This window comes from Falco cherrug, chromosome 5, assembly GCF_023634085.1.
Source record: "Falco cherrug isolate bFalChe1 chromosome 5, bFalChe1.pri, whole genome shotgun sequence".
Classification (NCBI taxonomy): domain Eukaryota; kingdom Metazoa; phylum Chordata; class Aves; order Falconiformes; family Falconidae; genus Falco; species Falco cherrug.
The window spans coordinates 92,053,901-92,069,732 of NC_073701.1; the positions used below are offsets into that span (position 1 = coordinate 92,053,901).

Sequence of the window (15,832 nt, forward strand, 5' to 3'; positions counted from 1 at the left end):
TGCTGAGGAGGGATGCTTGGCATATTTTCTCTCTGCTGTTATTATTTTGACTCTTATTCAGATTTTCCCTAAATCAGGCAGCCCAAACATCTTCGTAATGATTACAGAAATGGCAAGTTTTCCATTCTTCTCATTCCAGATTAGAACAGAGATTAACAAATCTGATCACTGTGTTTTGGATAAGAGCAAAATTTCCCTAATCTGCATTTGCACATATGACTGCTTACTGAGTAGGATTTTGTTCACTAGCCACATTTTTATACAAGTGAGGTAGCCCAGATAAAAAAAGAGCACTAACTTTTCTCCTTGATTTAAGAATTTTCCAGAGGGGTCATCCATTCCCATTTCCAAATACCTTAAATAACCCGTCTATATAACAAATATAACATGTTGTGCTCGTGTTTAACTGGCCACGTAAGGAAAATTGTCTTTCATCAAATGCTGACAATAAGTGCGGTGGAGGGAGGAGATTAATGAGAAACCACTAAAGTTGCATTTCCTGAAAACAAAGAAAAAGTTGAGTAATCTTGGGTTTTTTTTGAGAATCCATGCTACTACACAAAAGATAGGTGCTCACAAATCTGCCTCCTAGAGAAATTTTTTCCCATTTGTATAACTGATAGTTGAGAAGAGATGTAGAAGAGAGCTTGTATCTCACCAACATCTTCATTAGATGCCTTTGACACGGCAGCAGTAATTGCATGGCAGAAACCACTAGGGCAGTGGTCTCTAAATTTTTATGATCATGCATCCCTATCAGTATAAGCTTTCTGAGCATGCACCCCCATTATATGTGTATTTATTTATTTATAAATTACATACACATACTATTGAAGTTTTGATATTTTCTTCCTGCACTCCCATGGATTGCCTTGCATAGCCCACGTGGTGCATGCACCCCTCTTTGAAGACCACTGCTCTAAGGTAATACTCTGCAGTAATCTTCCATAATAAGAAGTGAATAAGGTTTGGGTGTCCAGTTTTGGAAAAGATGCCTGGTTGATTGCAGAGGTGTTTAAAATTAATGTTTGATTCTGTTCATTTATTACTTTAAATCAGATTTCTGATTTATTTATATAAAAATGAAAATGATAGTCACCTGTTGATTGGAAGTGAGACTAAACTGCATTTCCCCAGTTGATTACCTGTAATTTTGTCATTTACTGAGCTGAATTTAAAATGCCCTTGAAATGTTGTGATTTCTCTCATAATTAGAAATCTCTTTCTTGAAACTTTGGTATTACTGTGCTTTGCTTTGCCTGTTGATAGAGCTATTTGTCTTACTGATACTTAGAACTGGATGTCTTGTGGAGACAAGTAATGAAACATAGGGTTAAAAGCTCTGAAAGTTTACAAGATGTGTACTTTTGACAGCAAGCAGAAAAATAAATTGCAAGATCCTTTGTCCTTGTAGAGACTGAAGATGGAAGGGCCGCATTTGGTCATCTAGTCTATTCCCTTCCCAGCACAGGACTATTTCGAACAGTATTTATTGTTGGGGGTTTTGTTGCATTCTTTCCACTTTTAGAGTGATGATTTCAGTTACCTGAATGTAAGTACTGTATGTTCTTTTACTTTCGTGCTATTTCTGTTCAGCTTGGCATGTGGGTGGATTGAAATACACTAACACACCCACCAAGTGCACATAGATGAAATGTGTTGTGCTGGGAGCATGAAAATGCAGTTGTTTAGAAAAGATGTGATTCTCCTACTTTTTGAACCTGGAGACCTCTACTAGTTTCCTCCTTACAGTTACAGTCATCCTGTCAGACTGTCGTTATTAATTGCAGTCAGAGTCCCACATCAGTCCTTCCTGACTTGTCTTGTGGAGGCTGTTTGTTGCTGCCTCCTCCCAGCATAAGGCATCACTGTCAGAGACAAACTGGCCTGGTATCTTTTGGCCAATAAACGAGCAAAGAGTAGTTTGCAGAGGCAGAATTGTAAAAATCAGGTTGCCCACTTGCTTTTCAGAGCAGGTCAGGGTGATTATGCTGGCAGTGTCTGGTGGATCAAACTATCTTAAACATTTTTATATGTGGATATATAACGGTATGATTATGTGATCTAGGCAAACACAAACTCACTCTGCTTCCAGATGGCAGAGCACATTTAGCTCCACTGCAAGCCAGGGTGACCATCTCAGCCGTGGCACCTTGCTGAGCACAGGGCTCTCATTCAGGGTGGAGCACAAGCAGAGCAATCTCATGTCTTCTTGAAATACAGACAAAGCAAGAATCTGCATGGCCATATCACTTGAGGCAGCTTTATCCTGAGGTTAGCGTAGATAAGGCTAAAATCAGTGGGAGCTGTGCCTGCCTGTGACTGGAAAGGTTCCTAAATATGGAATATTGTATTTTATGGCGTAAAATGTTTCAGAAAAGTTTGTCTAAAAAAAGGGATCTTTCCAACAGACAAGAGGCTGCAGAGAGATGATATAATGGAGATCTTTCCCACTGTCAGACTTGTGAGCAATCATAAAGAGGAAGCACTCAGAAGATGGAGAAGCAGAAGTGGGTGTAATGAGGGAGGAAGGAAACAGAATTTTAATCTTTTCTTTTTCCCTTAACTAAATGTGGTTGGACTTGTGATCTGCATCTTATAGTAGTGGATGAATGAGGTGGAGGCCAAAACACAGGCTGTGGGCAGTGCTCTGAGAGAGCTACTACTCTGTCCTTTGCCCACAGCTCATGGTAGAGGCTTGGCTTCTCATTAGGATTTTACCCTAGGCAATGGTTGTAGGATTTCCTGATTATCAGGTTTGTATAGTGTAAGCCACTTGGAAATTTTTATGCACTGTACAGAGAGCACAGTCCTTCCTGGTGTTTTGAAGAATTCTTCCCCGACCTTCTTAAGAAAACATAAGGTAACACTTGGTATATTTTATGTATTTCAAAGTTAAAATGCTAAGAACCCAGTAATAGAAGTGAATTTTGAAGTTAAAGATTAAAGAGAAGACATAAGTGCCTCAAAAACTGGGGTCACCACACCAAGGTTCAAATAATTGTCATATATCCTCAAACGGCAGGACATTGATTCACAAATTAAAGACCTCTGGTACTGGACACACCAAAAGGCAAAATGAGAGAGAACTCACTGGTTTGATCCCAAAAGCAATGGACCGCTGTACACTTGGGACATGAAGAAATTTGTATGGATTTTCTTTGGTGAATGAGGTTTTTACATTTTGGGTTGTTTTGAGGGAAAAGGCAGCATCAGCTGATACCTGTGATAGAGAGTAGGCAGCCTCTTTCTCACTATTCTGGATCTCAGTAGTATATTGAGATTTATTTACATTTAGTAAAGTAAATGTCTGAGTTGTGTAATGTTATATACATGGTTTACAATATGCAGCAGTCACAGAGTACCAGAGTAGGACTATTAAGCAGTAACGTGCAGGTACTCAGCCAAGTACAAAAAGATTCTTCAGAAGTAACTGGAAAGTTTTGAGTTAGCCTGATACTGTTTTTTAATGCAATGGAGAAATGGGATTTCAGTTGTGAAACAACTCTGAGTATTTGATTGGATTCATGCTTAAATGTAAAGTGACTGACAGAAAATTTCTGTCATTAGAACTAATATACGTTATTTCTAAACTTTATTCTGAGTGGTTACTGAGGTCTGCTTTTCAATTAACTGGCACTGAGTAGGGTTACTGTGTTATCGTGAAGGATTATTATCTGTCACAATGGTCGGTAACATGTACTTGATGACAGATGTTTGTAGAGCATTATTGTTTAAGAAAGTAAATGCCAAAAAAGCATAAGAAGTGGAAAACCAGTAACTTGTTGTTTCCACCCTCCGTCAGAGTCAAATGCTGATACATCCCAGTCACTTACTGCTTGTCCCCAGAATGGTCTGGATTTGCTTTAGAAACAGAGTATGGGTGTGGAAAGAGAAACATATAACTGGCCTCAGAAAAGTAAATATAAGTATGTAAATGAGCTTGGTCTCGTCAGTTTGAAGGCAAATTTTTATCATTGAGGCTCGTTCTGATTAGCGTTGGCCTCGCTTCAAGGATCAGCAAAACGTGTCTGGTTTTGCTGCAGAGAGGCTGTGTGTGAAGCTGCTCCACGCTGCTCCCCTGATGTTTATGTTAATGTTAATGCCTGCCTTGCTCCGCTGAGAGTACAAGGTCAATAAATGTTTATGACTGACACTCAGGACTTAATTTACCATCCTAGCTGTCTCAGTCTCCAGCATGAGACGTAACCGTAACATCCATGCTAGCCGGTGAAAGGTGCCTGGTGACGTTCCTGGGCACTACGGCCATCGGGCACGGGACAGCCTGCCTCACAGCTGGGAAGGGCTCCCCTTCCCCAAAGCACGGGGCTGCCTGCCAGCACCCTCTGAGGGTAGTCTCTGCAACACTGCCTCTCCTGAGCCATGGCTGGAGATTATATGGGAAACTAGTTGTTGGCCAAAACTTGCTGGTGACTGTGCTAACAGTTTAGGGGTACAGATGGTCACGTGCCAGATCCAGGAACCTGTTTAATCCTGGCACGGTTGAATTTACTGCTATGGGTGTAGCCAATATGTGAATGAGACTGAATGAGAGTGGTATGCAAAATCTGTTCAAGAGGAAGCTTAAAATGCTGACAGATTGGGGTAATTTTTTTCTTGCAACTGGAATTCATACTTTCTTACTTCTGATGTAAGTAAATCTCTAAGGCAAAAGTTAGGAGATGCTGATTTCTTCTATAGTAACATTGCTTTTGGTTTTAAGATTTTCTTAGATTGCCAGAGCTTCAAAAGATACGTTTTCCTAAACATGTTTTTCTATCTGTAATGCTTGTCAGCCATACTTGACTCATTTTCAAATAACATTTGGTGTTTCTACCAGAGTTTTAGTACTTGAAAAGAGCACAGTTATCTGTGGTGTTGTGGCCAGTTGGCAACTCCAAATACTGCTGGATGCGTGCAAGGAAACTCTTGGATATTAACTCTTTTCAAGAGTTCAGCAATTTCTTCAGATAGCCAAATAATTCTTTGAGCCAACTCAGATGACACCTTTCTGGATGCCAGTGCAACCAACCCTGTCTGTAATTTGATATTCTGTTTTTAGTGACTGTAATGGATGGAGATAGAGGCTGAGGAGCATCATCTGTCTGTCATGTTCAGATATATTTAGAGCACTCATCTTTGTAATGCCCATCAGCACCAAATGCATTATGTAAGATTAGCATAAAAATATATACAATGGAAAGTCAGCTCTGCTGCAGTTGTTCTTAAATTATTTTTGGTATTGCCCACAAAACTTGTATGGCTCAGTACATTATCCTGCCAGTGTGCTCTCTCTCTACTGTATAGGAGTCATTTTTGAAGATCAATTTCTCTTCTTAGACTTTTCAATCACAGGTCTCCTTCCTGAGGCTTCAAAGAAAATTGTCAGTCAGTGATACACATGATGAAGATTTTAATAAGTGCCCATTTTCCACTAGGATTGAAACTGAGACAAACCGTTTATCTCTCATTATCTTTCAAGCCACTTTATATTTGAACTTGTGATTTCAAGGTGCAAGATTCCAAATTCTGCTTACTTGCATCCTTGGCTACTGTTGTGTTCTTTTATGCTGCTCAGGTGGCTTCATCTTTTGCAGTTACCCATAATAATTTTCAATTTTCCACTTTCATTAGATATTCAGATTAATCTCTGCCTATCAAATATGTCTGGTCCACTAGCTAGCCATTTAGAATGGCTTGGAATAGATTATTTGGGAGATTTTTTTGAGTTTAAGGAGTCAGACTGTGAGAAAACAAACCATATTCTTCTCACACCATGCTAGAAAATTTATTTTTGTCTCTCAAATTTCCTGCAAAAAAAGCTGATCCTTTCCTTTGCATATGTTTAAAAACTAGTTTGTAATTACTGAGGTTTAAAATAGATCTCAACTTTCTGCACATCCATTCAATCATCATAACTATTTGTGATATTGTGGCAGATGAGTGTTGATATTTTTTTTTTCATGATTTCTTTCTTTGTGGGTTCATGGTGCACCTGGTATATGATGGTCCGTAGAAAATAGTCTGCTGTTTGGTTTTGGTGATGTAGCTTTGAAAGTGTAATTCTGTGATGCCATGGCTTCACAAATCTTCAGGATCTCTCTTCCTGAGATTACAATGAAACATGCTGTGATCTTGGTTTTTATTTTTACTGTTTAAAAAAAATCTCTAATTTATGAATGCTTCTTCTTGGTTTGTAAACCTTGTTGCAATAAAGAGAATGAGGAAGGAAAATGCTGGAATGCCAGGTGGAATAGAAAAACAACAATTAATTCAGCTTAAACTCTGAGCTGAGAAAGGCAGCGTCTTTACAAAGAATTTTTGTAATGTGATTTGTAGAAGAGAAAGTGTCTGTCATGCTTGATTAGGGGAATGAAGATCTAAATAAGCTGTTTTCAGTGGGTTATTTAGATGGTAAGCAATATGAATGGCATGGGTTTTGTCCAGAATCTAAAAGGCTAAGTGTATTTAACTGATCCAGAGACTATATTGGAAGTTCTTGGCTCGGTCAGTGAAGTTGTTAAGAAAAGCAGAAATGCAAGGAAAAGTATCTGTAATGTTGCAAGAATGAAAGATGTTGATCTAGGAGGGCTATAATTATGGTTCCTTCTTAGGGAGATTAAAAAAATTAAGACCTCATTTATGGAGGAAAGCATTTCTTGTGATGGCTTCAGTCATATGTATTCCTGAGGAGAAATGAACGTTACTCCAACCGAAACCTTTGTTTGCTTCTTTAATTTATGCAAGTTCCCCAAATGAAATATGCTATACTAGCAAGAAAACAGATGTTTACTGACATAACTATGTGGTTTGGGCTATCTGTGTTGGCTTTTTGTCCACCCATCATCTTCTCTGACATAGCTAGATTTAACTAGCTGAATAATTCAGCAAAGTAGGGGAGAACAAGGTGGAGAAGGAGGGAGAAAAGTTTTCCTGGAATCAGATTCTTCCAGTGAAGGCAAAATACTGTTCGTGCACTGGAGTTTTGGCACCAGATTTAAACTCCAGCAAATTTATGAGGCCTGTGATGCTTTTGAATTGAAAAGCATGATGAATTCTCATTGTAATGACATAAAGTGAATTTCTGTTCACCTTTTTTATTATGTGATCTTAAAAGAATTAATCAGTGTCTCCTATTAGGTGGTGTTATATTGAATTGTGAGCTTTCATTTGCAGGTGAATCACTATTCAGGACATATTCCAACAATGAGATTTGTCTGACAGTTCCAGGGAAATGTATCTAGTCCTCCTGTCTAAATGTCGAATATTGTGAACTTTGGATGGAAGAATGAAATGTAATAAGCTCACAAATCATCAAGAACAGTAGTGAAATGACACTTCGGGAAAGGTTTTCTGTAAATAATGGGTCAGTTACAATGGTGTAAGTAATGTGAAAGATTTTATTTTCCGCGCTCTTTTTGAGATACGTGAATTAATTGTATTATACCGCTACCTTGAAGACATGGTGTTACTGTCATTGAAAAACTTGTATCTATGCTATTTAAATGAGAGAACCCAAAAAGATGAATTCAATGTTTGGCACATTAAAGGAATTCATTAATAGGTATTTAAATAGAATATGTGGGAGGCTATTATATACTAAAATAATTTCAGAATAATTACTATTTCACTGTACAGTAATAAAAGCTAAAGATGGCAGTAGGTCTAATTTAAAAATAATCAGAAGTCAGCTCAGGTTTTGTAATTTTTTTTATGGAAATATCAGAAGAGTTTTGTTAAAACAGTCATTAGGAAGCTACTTATGTTGGTCAGAGAATACTTAGAAATGTCTAGCTGCTAAGTCACTTAAAGCATTTAAACTTGTAAAAATTGAATTAAAAATCTAGAGGAGAAAGTTGCATTAAAAAATAACTTCATGAAACATTTTCTTCATTCTCATGTTGCCTTTTGCTGGTTAGATCGTGACTCACATAACAAATGTGTGATTTTTTTATTTTTTTTTTTTAAGAGATACTGGCTAAACTCCAGAAGAAATCATCCAAGCATAAATGGCTGGTTCTGAGAGTAATCTGTACTTCATTTTATCTTTCTGGGAAAGTAGTTAAAAGGCTTCTGTAGATATAGCATGTAATTTTGCTAACAGGTAGAAAAAGAGCAAGTTTGCACAATCCTTACAGTATTTTGTTATAGTAAGCTCTAAGTTATTTCATGCAAAATTAAATTCTGTGATTCAGAAATAGATTTGGTTAAATATATGTTGATGTGGTATGGAATGTTGCAGTTTTGGAACTACTCTTAACGAGGCTTGGACAATACAAAGCTCATACATACATTTTTGACATTAAAAATATGATTAATCATTCAGTCATTAATTTGGCAAGCATGAAAAATTCAGTAAACTGTTACAGTCAGAGGTACTGGGATCAACACACATGGTCCTTGAAATCCTCCTCAGACTTGGGCTAGTTGGATAAACCTGAGTCTGAAAAAAATGCCAAGTACAAGGCACGTAATTTTGGGAAGCTGAGAAATTATTCTAAGTGCTTCAGGCTTAAGATTATCTTGAGCTTCCTTAAAGGTTTTGGGTCCTGTCTGATAGCAGAGTTGTTTTAAAGCATCTCGTTATTTAAGGACCATGAACCACTACTCACTTTCGATTATTTGTACAGTGCTTTTCTTCTTAGATAATTCAAAGACTTAAGAGATAAATCCTGTCTTTTCTGTTACGGAAAGACCATTTGCTGGTTTTCTTCCATTTCTTCTGCTCTTGAAAATATTAAAGAAGTAAAAAAAACCCACAAAACAAAACAGAAATAGCCCTGAGGGAATGGTTTGATGATTGCTGCTGTTCTAGCATGAGTACTTTGAGCATGGTGTTTGGTGGTCTTTTCTTGGTCAAGGACTTAATGTCTTCAAATATTTTCTTTCCAAAATAACAGTTGTGTTTTCTATAAGATTTTGAATGCATTCACCATAGAGGTCCTTTTCTGTATTCCTAGAATATAAAATTTTCATTTTTCTGAGGAAGGGTAAAAAAAAAAAGATATTCTGGAAACTAAAAGAATGTCCTGAGGGTGCAATATGATTTCTTTTGTGTACATTTTAAGTTATTGCCTGAACTCACAGCTTACTCTTTTCTTCATGTCTTGAAATAGTTCTCCTTTGAAAAATCAGAACTCATTCCAAGAAGATAAATTCTTATTTTATGATTTATTCTTAAATTTCAGTTGATTTTTTTTTCAAAGCAGGACGTTCATTTTAATTTATCCTCATCAGTCAAGGACCTTATTTGCCCCGACACATTCATTCAAATGCTACACTTCAAACCTCTAAATTATGTCTCTTCGTTCTGCAAATTCTCTAAGTAGCTAATATATTAGGTGGCATAGCTAGTGGACTTCAGACCGTTATGTCTTTCTATTAGACGGTGTCGTATTGTTACAGAAAGTAGCAAACTGTTTCTAGTGAACTTTTGTGGTTTTTAGATGGAAAAAGATTGTAAAAGGCTTCTGCTGCTGTATGGAAAACATTAAACCTAATAGTAAATCATCCTGATTATTTGTAGCTTATGGGAGAAATCCCAGGGTCAAGCCCTATTGACTCAGAAACTGTGTAAATGGAGCCTGTGCTTTATAACAAGTTGTTATGATCAGGCAGGAGGCCAAGTACCAGATGGATTGATTGCCTTCTGCCAGAGGTATGGCCACATCAGCTGCCTCTATTAGGAATGTATTTATTCTTGAAAATGTCAGCTTGACAATTGGAGTTCAACTTGTGCTATCAAAACACATTAGTCTCGTGATCCTAGACTTAGATCAAAAGCTTTGTTGAGAGGCACTACTTTTGTCTTATTTTGATTGAAGATCTTCTCTGTACTCCTTCTAAATTATGATGCTGTTTCCTGCTCTTTAGAGAGTGGGTTTGCTGAGGCAGTTTTAGAGTAGAGAAATCAAATAAATGGAGCTTTTCAAAACTGTCAATAAGGATGCACACAAGATATTAGTTAGTTACTGTGAAACTGAGCTTTGTCACATAGTGTTTAGTCTGTGAAGCGAAAGGTAGCGAACAGGCTCACAAAAGTGTCTCTTCTGAGCTGACACCTGTTGAAAGAAAGGAAGTTAGTCACTTTGAAACACTAAACGAATTATAGGAAAAATTGCATTGATAGTCTGAGCTTTTCTACAAGAAAAAGACAAACTCAATTAGCATTTTTTTGTAACCCAAGGGAGAATGGATGATTTGATCCACATCCTGATCTAAATTCTACATTCATTGCTTCATGGTGAAAACAAGGATTTAAACCCAAAGCAATCTGATCATAGCACATGTCTCAACATGTGAGATCAAATCCACACTGTCAAATTATACGTCTGTTCTTAGGTATTAAACATAGAAAAGTGTAAAATCCAGAACACTTGATCTAGTTATTTCCAAGACACATTTCCAAAGCAGGTCTATGCAAAGGGGTGCAAATACATTTTTAGTGTAAGATTTCATCTGACGTGACTTAGGCAGCTATCTGTATGTATCTGCGGTACTGCTTTAGATTCCCTTCACAGTTAGTGGGGGAGATAGGTGCGTGCAGGCTGCATTTACTCTCTCCCTAAAGCAGGGTCTCTAAAATAGGCTAGATGAACTACTCAGTAGTTAGGTGCTTATTCACATAATCACAGAATGGTCAGAGCTGGAAGGGACCTCTGGAGATCATCTGGTCCAACCCCTGCTAAAGCAACTTCACCCAGAGCGGGTTGCACAGAATTGTGTGCAGGTGGGTTTTGAGTATGTCCAGACAAGGAGACTCCACAGCCTCTGGGCAGCCTGTGCCAGTGTTTGGTCACCCTCAGGGTAAAGAAGTTTTTCCTCATATTTAGGTGGAACTCCTTGTGCTGCAGTTTGTGCCCGTTGCCCCTTGTCCTGTCACAGGGCACTGCTGAAAAGAGCCTGGCCCCGTCCTCTTGACGCTCAACCTTGAGATATTTGCACGCATTGGTAAGATCCCCTCTCAGTCTTCTCTTCTCCGGGCTAAACAGTCCCAGCTCTCTCAGCCTTCCCTCAGAAGGGAGATGCAGCAGTTCCCTCATCCTCTTTGCAGCCCCGCGCTGACCCTCTCCAGTAGTTCCCTGTCTCTCTGGAACTGGGGAGCCCAGCACTGGACACAGCACTCCAGGTGCAGCCTCACCAGGCAGAGCACAGAGGCAGAGGAACCTCCCTCGACCTGCTGGCCACGCTCCTCCCGATGCCCCCCAGGGTCCCATTGGCCTCCTTGGCCACCAGGGCATGCTGCTGGCCCATGGGCAACTTGCTGCCCACCAGGGCTCCCAGGTCCTTCTCCGCAGAGCTGCCTTCCAGCAGGTCAGCCCCAGCCTGTACTGGTGCATAGGTTTGTTCCTCCCCAGGTGCAGGACCTTGCACTTGCCTTTGTGGAACTTCATGGGTTCCTCTCTGCTCAACTCTCTGGCATCCACACACATAGAGATGACCTCCAGGGTGAGCTGTTCCATCACCTTTCCAGGGATGGAGGTGAGACTGACCAGCCAGTGGTTTCCTGGGTCCTCTTTCTTGCCCATTTTGAAGACTGGAGTAACACTGTCTTTCTTCCAGTCCTCAGGCACCTCTCCTGTTCTCCATGGCCTTTCAAAGATGATGGAGAGAGGCTTAGCAACAACATCTGCCAGCTCCCTCAGCATTTGGGGGTGCATCCCATCGGGGCCCGTGGATTTGTGGGTGTCAGGTTTGATTAAGTGATCTCTTAATGTGATCCTCTTCGACCAAGGGAAAGTCTTCCTTTCTCTAAACTTTGTCTCTTGCTCAGGTGTGGGAAACCTGAGGGCCAGCCTTGGGGTAAAGACTGAAGCAAAGAAGGCATTTGGTAACTGCCTTCTCTGTGTCCTTTGTCACCAGGGCACCCACCTCATTCAGCAGCAGGTCCACGTTTTCCCTCATCATCCTTTTCCTGCTGATGTACTTACAGAATCCCTTCTTGCTGTCTTTGAATTACCTCACCAGATTCAATTCCAAGTGGACCTTAGTCTTCCTCATTGCCTCCCTGCATGTTCTGACAATGTTTTTATATTCCTCCCAAGGGGCCCATCCCTTTTTCCACATCCCGTAAACTTTCTTCTCCTGATTGAGTTTTGCTAGAAGCTCCTTGTGCATCCATGCAAGCCTCCTGCCCCCTATCCTCAATTTCTTACTCATGGGGATGCACCTCTTGAGCTTGGAGAAGGCGATGCTTGAATATTAGCCCACTCTCTCTTGGATCCCCCTACGTAAGTCCCTGACCCATGGGATTCCTCCAAATAGGTCCTTGAGGAGGCCAAAGTTAGCTCTCCTGAAGTCCAGGGCTGCAATCCTACATGTTGCCCTGCTTCCTCCACGCAGGATCCTGAACTCCACCATCTCGTGGTCACGCAGCCGAGGCTGCCCCCAGCCTTCACATCCCCAGCCAGCCCTTCTTCGTTTGTGAGTCCAAGGGCCAGCAGCAGACCTCGCTTCGTTGGCTCCTCCGTCACCTGCGTCAAAAAGTTGTCATCAGCGCTGTGCAGGAACCTCCTGGGCTGCATGAGCCTGGCTGTGTTGTCTTCCCAGGAGGTGTCAGGGTGGTTGAAGTCCCCCATGAGAACCAGGGCCTGTGACCGTGAGCCTTGCGACTGGTTGACTTCCTCTTCCAGATCAGGTGGCCTGTAGCGAACACCCACAGCAGTGCCCCCATCTTGGCCTGCCCCTTAATCTTTACCTATAAGCTCTTGGCTCACTCTGCATCCACCTGCCCCTCGGGAGAGCTCGATTCACTCCTGTTGCTCCTGCATATCATTCTCTACTTTGTGGTTTCCTGCATGTCGCCAGGCGAATCATTCCTGAAACTTTCCGCATTGGGCAATTGATGGACCCAATACGAGACACCTCCAGTCCCTGCAGGTGAAGCAGTGTAACCACAGTAGTGTACTGAGGTATATAAACTAAAATAAACTATTTTCCAGAAGGACTTCTGAATTTGTTGATAGCACAGTGGCAGTCATGGCTTACAGTTTCCCCACTATGTCAGGCTGAAGCAAGCCAGGTGGCCTTCAGTCAGCTTGTTCCTCTTCGTGACACATTTTTTGTGTATCAGATTCTGCAAGTATCCTTTCTGGTTAAATAAACTACCCAATGTACTACCTAGTTCTCAATGGGATTTAAAAAAACCAAACTTCTAGGTAGCTTCCTCCAGCTATTGCTGCAGATTGAACCTGCAAATTTCAGCCTCCTACCTTAGAGAATGTCCTAACACACGTATCAGAAAGGGAATACCTACAGTGTTTCTTTCTCATTTTAGTTAACAGCTGCCCTTTGAGTTTTCTTGAAATACTGCGTGGGATGGAAGCCCGTGTTCACATTCTTGAGACTGCAAGACACAGCCCTTGTCCTAGTGCCTGGATGCATGAGACAAAAATCCTGGCTAATATTTGCTGGTAGGAGATGTCTCTGCCTCGCTCCCCTCTTCCTCACTAGCTTCTCATGTTACCAATGTGCTGGTAGCCCATGTTGGCAAAGGGCAACATGACATGTTACCCACTGCAGAACTGCCATTTGCTGGGGAATAGGATGCCTGTGCTTTTGCTAGTGCCCATGAAATTGCTGTAAGTAGTAGACAGGCTTTGAGGTAAAAGCAGAAACGGTTTACCCAACGGAAGTGAAGAGCTTAAGAAATCGATTGCTGTGCTTAAGAACAGATACAGAAAAGTGCAGCAGTTGCAGTCTTTGTTGTTACTGCTCATTCAGGTCTGACTTCAGCATGGTTTCTTTTCTTCTTACCAGCTAGAAGACTGGAGCCCGACTTAACTCCCAGGGTGACTGATGGTTCCCTGGACATGGGATTTGGTCGTTCAGCTATGCTTTGTCTTTTAGTTGTTTCTTTCCCAAAATAGATTCTGATTTGGGATGAAGTCACCCCTTCTGTCCTCCCTATTTCTGCTTAGCAGAAATTCACCCTCCTGACCTTCTGCATTTCTGGATAAATCTAACTGCTTAAAAAGACATCAGGATTTGTCTGTGGTGCCCTCATCAAAAAGAAGGCCCTTGGACTGTTTCTTTCAGCTGAGTGGATGTGGCTAGCTTCACACATATTTGACTTAACCTGTTTACACAGTGCAGTCCGCGGTGGGTAGATAACAGAGGAAGAGTTATGTTACTGCTGGGCTTAAATGCATAAACTGTGCCCAGCACAGAACTTCAAAAGTACTTGCTGTATAAATGAGAGTGATGAATGTGAATCATTGATAAAACCTGGTAGGATGGAAAATAAATTGCGGGATGGTTTGTGTCTGAAGTCAATGGTCCATGGTTTGTTGGTGACACAGTGATGGCATTTTCCTACCTGGATGCATGATTTTACCATTGGTATTAGAGGTGTCAACAATTCAGTCTGAGGCATTGGAGTTTTAGAATAATGATGAACTACCTGAAATCCAGATACGTGCCAGTGACAAAGTATACGTACATGAACCATGTTGGACAGTCCATGCAGAACCTTCTTGCCTCAAGGCAAGGTCACAGAAGTCGTTGTGGTGACAGCAAGAGACAGGAACGACGGCCTGAGACTTCAGCTGTAGATGGTAGGGCAAACCTACCCAGGTGGGTGCCAGGTGTTCCCATGGCGCTCCTTCAGGAGAAGCAGTCCAGGGCGCCCTGGGCTGCCCAGTTCCTACTGCTAGCTACGAGAGTCAAGTTTTCCAAGCCTCTGTTTTAGACCAGTGATTTTATTTTAAGATACACAAGGGATCAACATACCTAGCTGTCTACGTTCAAACTGATTAATTTAAGGGAATTTGTTACGGTAGACATTTTTAGGAAGATTGGTTGCTTGTAGGCATTTTTAGACTTTGCCTGTGAAGCTGTGGTGCACTGTTGCTGACGGCGAGAGTTGCTTGTTGCTGCAGAAGAGTTATGTTTGTACTTGCTGGTGGTTGTACTTACCCGTTTAGCTTTTTCACCAGCAAAAGAGACACGATCTAATGATTTCGTAATGTCTAAGAAAAAAAAAATTTTGAAACCTTTACAATAGACTCTGAGAAACAGAAATTTAAGTGACTATGATATAAAATTTTACTGTTGTCTTTAGGGTCTTTTATGTTTGATAGTTGTAAATGTCCAAACTCCCAACTGAATATAGAGTACTTAAACAAGGTGGGGGGAAAAAAGGGTTATTGAGGTCTGGGAGGGTGGTCAGCTGGGTGGACAGGGTGTTTCTCTGCACAGCTGTTTTGTTATTAATTTGTAAAGCTGTAAGTGTGAGAAGCAGAATTCTTTATACGAGTCAGGTGTGTCAAATAGAAATATCAGGAAGGAAACAGAGGTACGTAACCCATGTGGCTGTTCTCATCAGGAAGGCAGGAAGATGCTGAGATGATATATTTGTCAGCTAGTCATTCTGATGTCAAATAATTGAAGATAACATTGGAAAAGATTTTTCCCTCCGCAAAGCCTCAGAAGCCTATTTATCCTGAAATAATCCCTACATTTGAAGGGATTATTTGGGATATGAAGAAAGGGAAATGAACTGATATTGTCAGCATAGTGCTGTGAATAAGTTTGAGTTCCTGTGTGCTTGCAAGAACTTGTCTAAAACTTCATTATCGGTAGTGCTGGCAAATACTAGATGACTTTGCTTGCATGTTGTCTGTGTTTATGCAGAGTGGAAGCTATGGGAACTACAGGAGTAGACTTTCCCCAGGAAAGATTCACTGCTTCCCATAACATGTTAATTTGTTTCTTCTGTTCTTAAACAATTGTTAGTGTATATTCAGTTTTAGTTTAGGAGCTTTCTGTAGGACCTACAACTGTGTTTAAAGACATGCTTCATGAAAGTCCCTTGATGACTTATTCAATGAGT

At 40.7% G+C, this 15,832-nt stretch overlaps 1 protein-coding gene across 1 annotated transcript in view; it reads left to right on the forward strand.

Moving 5' to 3' along the window:
* COG5 (component of oligomeric golgi complex 5) overlaps positions 1-15,832 on the forward strand; it is a 183,345-nt gene that overhangs the window by 141,759 nt on the left and 25,754 nt on the right. The window lies entirely within an intron of this gene.